This window comes from Gracilinanus agilis, chromosome 3, assembly GCF_016433145.1.
Source record: "Gracilinanus agilis isolate LMUSP501 chromosome 3, AgileGrace, whole genome shotgun sequence".
Classification (NCBI taxonomy): domain Eukaryota; kingdom Metazoa; phylum Chordata; class Mammalia; order Didelphimorphia; family Didelphidae; genus Gracilinanus; species Gracilinanus agilis.
This window is the reverse complement of record NC_058132.1, coordinates 496,402,508-496,411,595: the sequence shown is the minus strand read 5'-3', so window position 1 is coordinate 496,411,595 and position 9,088 is coordinate 496,402,508. Positions and strand designations below refer to the sequence as shown.

At 37.4% G+C, this 9,088-nt stretch overlaps 1 pseudogene; it reads left to right on the top strand.

The window, feature by feature from the left end:
* Positions 1–1,950: 1,950 nt before the first annotated feature.
* Positions 1,951–8,194, top strand: LOC123241769 (annotated as a pseudogene).
* The last annotated feature ends 894 nt before the right edge of the window (positions 8,195–9,088 follow it).

The window sequence follows — 9,088 nt, the reverse complement described above, 5'->3', positions numbered from 1 at the left end:
TTTGGGGGTTATATTTTGGGGTTTTTGTTTTATATGATTATTCTAACAAAAAATGAACAATGTGGGAAGATGTTTTGCATGATAATACATGCATAATGGAAAAATAAAAGGTGACTGTAAAATAATTTAGGCAATGGATTGATTATTGGTTATAAACTGATTTAGATATTCTCCTTGCTGTGCTTACAAAGTATCTTCAGTTTATATCAGTGAAGTCAAGTTCATAAGTGAACTTCCCTTCAAGGCCAGGTGCAAGGATGCTAAAGAGATTCTTGTTATAGAAAAATAGACAATTTATTGAAAATATAAGGATAAAAAGGGTTTCTAACTCAAAGGGATTCTCACTACACCCAAATAAAACTCCCTGGTTCCTCAAGGAACTGCTTCTCCTGTGTCCACAGGCTACACTGATCCTTCCTGATCTGACTAACCCAAATTTTTACTATTCTAAATAAACTAATAATATTATCCTTATAATTCTTAATTTCTCCTCCAAGTTATAAAAAATAACAAAGGCTAGCTGGCTGAGTCTCAGCAAGAACCAATTTGGGACTCTGAGCCTTAGCAAACTCAGAGCCCAAAACAAAGACCAGGTTTTTATTTGGTCTTCTCCAAGATAAAACAATCTATAAAACAGTAATAGATAGTCACTAGTGTTTTCTAAGTTGGAAAAAGAAAACACTAAGCTTCTTCAGGTCTTTCCCTCCTTTCCTTCTGCCTCTTAGAGAGAGCAAGATGCAAAAATGTTACCTCCTCCAAGCTCTCAGAGCATCTCTGTGTGTGATTCTGTCAACTGCCAGAGCCCAACTGCCACTCCCAGAGAGAGTAACTGTCACAGAAAAACCGTTAAACCGTCAACATTTGAAATTAACACTGTCTCATATCTGCTTCAAACTCCAATTCTTTCTCAAACAAGCTTCTTTACTTCTTTATTTCTAAACTAATATAACAATATTTATTTTTTAATATTATCCTTATAACAACCCAGATCAAATTGCTGACTGTCTCCAGGAAGGAGGAGGGAAGGGTGGGAGAGAGACAATTTTGATCATATAACTTCAGAAAACATATTTGGAAAATTATTACATGTAATTGGTAAAAATAAAATATCATTACAAACAATAAAATGTCCCTGCAAGAAGAAAAAAAAAGAAATTGTAATATAGGTATCAATTTTCTTAGTCTCAGCTCCAATATTGCATTGCTAAACTGTGATCTAACCAAATTTCTACGTAGAATTAATTCTTACATAAGAACAAAAATGAGCTTCATAGGTATGGAGTTAGAAGAACATTTCTAATTTAACTTCTCAAACAAGATAGTAACCTTGTCTACAATATCTCTGACAAGTAGTCTGCTTCATAGGAACAGATTTAGATCTGGAAAAGATGTTAAGGGTCATTTCATCCAATATTAATTTTTTAGATGAGAAAATGAGGTTTTGAGTGTATCTGGTAATAAGGAATTTGCCCTCACATTAAATAATCTTTTGACTTTGAATACTTCCAGTGACAGGACATCTCCTAACCAGGCAATCTCCTTAAATGTTGGATAGTTATAATTGTTACAAAACTCCACTACTGATTGAAGTAAAATATGTCCTCTTTTAGATTATTTGTTAGGTCCAGTTAAAAGAGTGTTAAGTTCCAAATAGACTTTTGAAACTAAAAACACATCTTTTATCAAATAAAATCTCATGCACATTGCATTAAGAAGAGCAACAGTACAAAAGAAAACTATACCTTTGCTAATTGAAATAACAGAATGAATAGAAATAGTATGATTATTCAGCTTTAAAGGGGACTCCTCACTGTGAGATTTCAGTAGTAATAGTAATAATCCTTCATATTTTATGTTACAACAGTGCACATGTCAACAATTGTATCATCTGCCTATGTCTTTTTATTACTTTTTATTAATAATGTTTAATAATTAGAGACATTTGGGAAAATGAATGAAGTAACTGGTGTTTACAACAAAACAGGAACAATTAAGAAGGATGATGGTTTCAAACTTTACACTGGTCTGTGCCCATCAGGAGAGGCACAAATCAATCATTAAAAAATTAAACAATTTTAGGTCTTGGGTTAAGTTCTGTGAACTGTTTAATGTCATAATTGCCTGCTGCCACAGTCATCAAACTGAATGAACTTCTAAGTAAAAATGTCATAAACTCTCAGTGTAAAGATTTATACAACACAGGTATCTGACCTACCGCTATGCCTGCCTGTGGCAGGATGTGTTTGTTATGTCTTATTCAACTTGTGGGGAAAAAAAATAAATGAGGAAATGTGCATGTTCTGGAAATGATCAAAACATCAAGAACTGATTCTGATATCTGTATGGTATGCTCAGTATCTGTGATAAACAAATCCATTTCATATAAAAAATAATTTAGATTCAAATTCCTCCCCTGGATCAGTTGTGTGTTTAGTATAACGAATGAAAATGGTTAATGTCATATTTCTCCACTGTGTATTTTGCCAGATTTTTGAGTGGAATGTTTCTTAGCTAAAGTAAATTATTTTTTGGAGGTTGGCAATTATTTTGTGAGTCTCACTTACATGTGCATCTTAAAAAAAATCACAACAAAATTAATGTGTGTGTTTATTGGGAATATATGAAAACATGCACATACAGCATATTTTGTACTTGGAAACCTTTTGATGCTCTTAGTATTGCTTTAGAATCTAGGACTATTTCTTAAAAGGATGATTTATATCACAGATATCTGTCACATTTTTTTAAAGAAAAAAATGAAAAATGAATTAAAGGTACTTAAACTGTGGGGTGGGGGAAGTACTATTTCTACCCTATAGAATAAATCATGTTTGTGAAACTTTCAAATTATTATGGGACAAAAATCTCTTAAGGAATATTGAAGGTTTTAAGAAGTTCTTTATCATACTTAACTACCAGAGACTGGAAAAAGTGGCACTCCTTTAACTGGCTTGTCCCAAATTGACTTTACATGCAATGTTTACCTTCCTTATATATCATCTGACAACTAGGTTTTGACTCTCTCACTCTTGCTGGCTTTGACAAAAGGGTATGACTACTTTTCCCCTCTTTTTCAAATCTGCTTTATTTACTTTAAATCTCAAAGAATTTGTTTCTAAAAAAATTTAGGTTTGTCTTATTTTCATGAGCTTTAGTATTTGCAGATTATAGGGATGTGAGCATTTTTTTTTTCCTTCAGAACTTTCAGTGTTTTTACCTGAAGTCCATTTTCCCCCTGAATATATTGAACTTTTACCTAAATTCCCAGAATTATGTGGCTATATGACTTACAATCAAGAATGATGACATAAATGATTCTTATAAATTCCAAATTGTAATTAAATAAAGAATTATCTTATTTGGTAACACAGAATGGAGCATTTCATTGTATATCATTATTTTCCCCTTCCCCCCCTTTCTTTTTTCCTTTTCAAATGTCTATGAAGATTGTTAGTGTGTGGAAGTGCTACATACCCCACTATAACGCTACTGAGAAAAACGTAGGCATATGATGAAAACCTTATTTTGCCAAAAGATCAACACGATCAAAACAATATTTCATCACAGAGAGAATGTCTTCCAGAAGGGACAAACTGAAGCCAACGTCCCTGCCATTCCATATACTCTAGCTATTACACTTCCCTAGTGACAGCTGTCATGTGTGTCCCCAAAGACCCTCAAAAACCAGTGAGTCTCAAAAATAAAAACTAATTTGGAACCTATCTATTCCCAGGATCAAAGCCATTTCTGAAGAAATCTAAAGGAGACTTCTTTCTCAGCCTTCAATCCCAAATGAGAAGCCACATCAGCTCAAGGATGCAAAACTAATTTATCTTTTCCCTTGTTTTACAGAGATGTAGTGTGGTGTAATGGAAAAAAAATCAGGATATGGAGGCAAATGGGGTGGCTTCAAAGCCTAGCTTTGCTAGTTATTACCTCTGAGACCTTGGGCAAGTCACATTAAGTCTTTGGTCTTCATCCCTTTGCAACAGGAAAATGGGGGGGGTGAGACTAGATGATTTCTTAAGGTTCTTTTGATCTCTAAATTCCATGATCTGTGGAATTTACTCTATGTGTTGGATTGTTATTACTACAATTTATTCCCTGGGGGTTAATTAAGCAATATTTGGAATTATATGTAATTTGGTAAATTACTATTGTATTGTTTTAGATTGATGAGGATTTATGGGCATAGTTTTTGAGTTATTTCCAGAGTGATTTTATATAGGAAGAAGTATTTTAATTTCTATATATTTCCTTTTTTATTCAGGAGCAATTGGAGAGAGGCAGTAGTTCATTCTCTTAAGCAAATGAAAAGAAGACAATCATGGTGAGATGCATGTGAGACTAATGAGTAAGACTTCTTATTTTTCTAAAATAATGTAGAAAAAGCTATCAAAGAATTTAAATGTATTCATAGTTTACTCACTTCAGAGAAAACAGCTCAGTAAATTTTAAATGAGAATGAAATTAATAATCTCTAATCTTAACAATGCCATTTTTTCTCCTAAGCAGTACTTAACCATCTTAAAGCTCATTTTGGACGAGTAATTGCTAATCTTGGTTGGATTCAAGGGAACCTTTAACCATTAAAATTGAGTGTGATTCGAAATGAATAATATTAATTTATAGATATGCTATGAAAATCAATAAACACATTTTTTTCTGAAAAAATTAATTACACAAATATAAACAAACTTGGTTAAACAATGGTTGTAAGGAATTGGGGATATGACTTTAAGGATTAGACAAAACTCATTATCTCTTTGCGTGAACATAAAAGGATAATAAGATGGAGTTCAATAATGCAAAGGTCTCTGAATATTAGAAACTGGAGTAATTCCTATCCACTGTATCCTATGTATTTCTTGTAGTAAACAATTTTATAGGATGCTTTAAGATTCCCTCAGCAACTGGGTGGCCCTAGGTTGCTGGAGACCTCAACAGTGCTTCACTGATAGCATACTTACTGAGGATATCTGATCACCATCACCCACTACAGTTTAGACCTCCAAGCTCAAAGGATAGAACAGTCTCCAGCTTTCTGGCACCATGGATTGCAGGTTCATATGACTACATTTGACATAATTTTTCTTTTTTATGCCTTTAATTTCTTGTCTTTTCTTCCTTTTTCTATTTATGCCTTTATAATTTATATCCCCAAATCCTTTTCTGTTGATCCCATCAAATCCATTTAGCTCTATATACATAATTTGATTTGAGGGACAATGTATAATTACTCTTACTCCCAAATGCTATACATACATGTGCATGCTTGTTAAGTGTGGCACTTACAATCAAAATTTAATAATACCCTTTGTTAGGGTCCTTTTTTGGTGAGCCCAAAGGAAACAAGACAGACGATGCAAAATACACAGAGAGTAGAGCTTTATTAAGCTACACACGTACATACGCGGGGGAAGAGACCGAAAGGAGTGGTCTCCCCCCCTGAGTAGATTCTCAACACCCTTTATATAGTTCATAGCAAGACTTAGAGCAAAGGTGGTTATCACTCTAAGGGCATGGTCTATAGGCTAGCACAGGGGCCAGTTGGGTGGGTTGTATACAAGGTCTTATCTAGGATACACACTTCAGCTTGCAAGGGGTCTTATCTAACATACACACACAGCCTGTAGGTTTGGGCAAGGGTCAGTTTGGCCATCCACACCTTAAAATCTCCATTTGGCTAATATTTTGAAAGAGATTATGTGACCTCTTGTGGAGGACAAGAATGAGATTCAACAGGATTAAGAAGAAACTGAAAGAGGAAGTAATAAGGAGTTAAATGTCATATTCTTTAAAGACTTTTGCCCTGCAATTTTTTCTCCTGTATATTTGTAGTTATTTTGTATCTTCCATTTTTCATCTTTAAATCTATTTTCTCCCACTCCCATGTTCTTTTCCATATTCATTTTACCCTTTTGTTTCCTTTCTCTTTTTAAAAGCTTTGCTACATTATTCTTTTTAAATTCTCCTGTTTTCTCACTTTCCACTATGTAGAATATAGCAATCCAGGTATATATTAATTGTGATATTATTTCAAGAGTGCTCAAAAACTGACTCGTATTGCTTATGATTGATTTCTGTAACCTTGAGTTAAACTGAACCTCAACCTTGCCAAATTCCTAGCCCTTCCCTAAGGCTACACTAAGGAAGATTGGTCAGCAATCTGAGGCTCCTTACTTTATCAATTAACATAGGTATCAAACATCCATAGACGCCTTAGGCCATTTGGGCTCCCTATCCTGGTGTGAGCTCTACCTATTGTTTTAGGTTCAGGCAGTTTGTATCTCCGGATGATTACCTCATAATGTTAATGCATCAAACCACTAGGATCTCCCCTTCCCCCTATATTGTTCCAAACCCAATAAAATTAGCTATATGGCAGCTGAGGAAGAAGCTCTGAACCATCTAAGCTCTTGACCACCAGAGCTTACTCGCTGTCTGTCTATCAGACCACTTGTCTAATTATCATTTTCCCTTCCCCCTATACAGTTGTAACCCCAATAAAATAGCAGTATGTCCCTAAGGGTTAAGCTCTTCACCATCAGAGCTTACTCGCTACCTGACTACCTTCTGCCAGAACTTTCTTTGTCTGTGTGTCTTTATTGTCGACTTATGTTCTCTTTCCATTAGTCCTTAACCCCTAAACCATTTTCACTCAGTCCTTGGTTCCCCTTTCTGAGTGTCCTACCCGCTAGAAATCGTGGAGCTGCTAGAAGGCTTCATAGAGTATCTTTTTACTAGAACCTGGACTTACCTCCATCCCTTACTAGGTTTTGTGAAGCAAATAAATCCAAGTTGCACTTCTTACTCCAGGACCCTTGAGGAATATCAACTCTATTCGGAAAGGGGAGAGACATAAAGAAATGAATATATTGGCTTCCCTTGCAGGCAATCAAGGACTCTAAGGCCCAGTGGCACTTGCGAACCGCTTATCCGTGGGCAGCTGCTACCCCGCTGCTGCTTCCGCTTCCTCAGTACATTCAGCCGTTTACGAAGATTTCGCTCCTGAGAGTGTCTGGGTGGGTTTGGACAGCGTGGAAGAGGTGGTGACTGTGGGAACCTGAGGAGGTTTTGGAGAAAGGTCTTGGGTGCTTTGGAGATCGAGAGGCTGAGGAGGTGGACGAGAAGGGTTCCATTTACCTGGTGATTAGGGCAGAGGCGGGGTGGGCAAGGAGATTTCCAAGGAGTAAAGAAGGTTACTGTGTAATCTCGGCACGAGGGAGTTTTTATTTGTTGAGGAAAGAAAGATGCTCTTGTCACAAAGAACACGGTACTGGGAGAATCAGTCTATGGAGAGAAGAGAATCACTGTAGAGCAGTGATGGGCAAACTATTCGCAGTGGGTCAGGTCCCTGCTGTATTTTACCCATCACTGCCTTAAGCAATTCCCTAATCACTACATCTGGATGTGGGAGCATGGTGATTAGGGAATTGCTTAAGGCAGTGATGAGCAAACTATGGCCTGGATCTGGCCCACTGGCCCACGGGAATAGTTGCCCATCACTGCTGTAGAGGATGGTGAGGCAAAATTGCAGTACTGTGCTTGGAACCTGTTGAGATCAAAGCTGGCCCCTGCCATCCAGGGTGGAGTGGATCAGATTCACATCAGACCTGGACCCAAAGTCTTCTACTTGGGAGCAGCCTCAGGCACTGCTGTCTCACAGGTCTCTGACATTGTGGGCCCTGAAGGTCTAGTCTATGCTGAGGAGTTTTCTCAATCGATCTGGCCGAGACCTCATCAATGTGGCCAAGAAGAGGACAAACATCATTCCTGTCATCGAGGATGCACGACACCCCCACTAATACCGAATGCTCATTGGGATGGTGGATGTGATTTTTGCTGATGTGCCCAGACAGACCAGTCCCGAATTGTGGCTCTCAATGCCCATAACTTCCTGCGCAATGGTAGACATTTTGAAATCTCCATCAAGGTCAACTGCATAGACTGCAGAGCCTCTTCTGAAGTTGCGTTTGCCTCAGAAGTGAAGAAAATGCAGCAGGAAAACATGAAGCCCCTGGATCAGCGGGACCACGCTGTGGTGGTAGGTGTGTACAGGCTGTTTCCCAAGCAGAAGGAAGCAGCTGCCAAGTAGTGCCTGCCTCTCCTGTTCCCTGTATCTCTCCCCGACACACACACACTTTCTGCTCTGTTTTGTCAGATCTTTGTATTTTCTATTAAAAGATGTTACACCCCCTCCCCCGGAAAAAAAAAAAAAGAAATGAATACACTTTTTATTCCTATACAGAAAACTGAACTATGAGTCAGAAAGGCTAGATTGACCAAAACATGGTAGGAACGTAATTCTAGTGCTGATAGACCTATTTTTCTCCCTAGAAACTGCTTAGAAATTGAACAGGAAGGGGCAGCTGGGTAGCTCAGTGGAGTGAGAGTCAGGCCTAGAGACAGGAGGTCCTAGGTTCAAACCCGGCCTCAGCCACTTCCCAGCTGTGTGACCCTGGGCAAGTCACTTGACCCCCATTGCCCNCTAATTGACTCCCTTACTCTCTAATAAATATAATATATAATTTACTAAACTAATCTACTGATAAATCTCCTTAAACTTCTTCACTTATAATTTAGATATTCACAGATTAAAGGTCACTCTGCTCAGCCTCAGAGATTCAACTCCTGACAGATTTCACAGACACTGCTCTCTGCTGCCCTCTGTGGTGTTCCAGGGAACAGCCTTAGCCACTCTATTTCAGATGAATTACTCTCAAAATCTCAGATATAAAGATGTTTTCCAAAACTATCTACCACCAAAAATCTTCAAAGATTTATCAGAGCCAACTCCCTAGATACCTACTCCTAGCAAGGAAGCTCCAGAGAGTGATTCGTTTTTCAGTGGTCCTTTCCTTGAGGTTTCTGGGAATTCTTCGCTCTCTTAAGGTAAATGTTAAAACTCTTTCCCTAAGCTGGAAACCTTTATTCTAAGCAGAACCTATTCTTTAATTAATCTAACTAACTAATAACTAATTAACTCATATTGGGAAGGGGAACGAAAGGGATGGAGGGAGACAGTTTAGATCACATAACTTCAGAAAACTTATATGGAAAACTGTATGACATGTAATTGATGAAA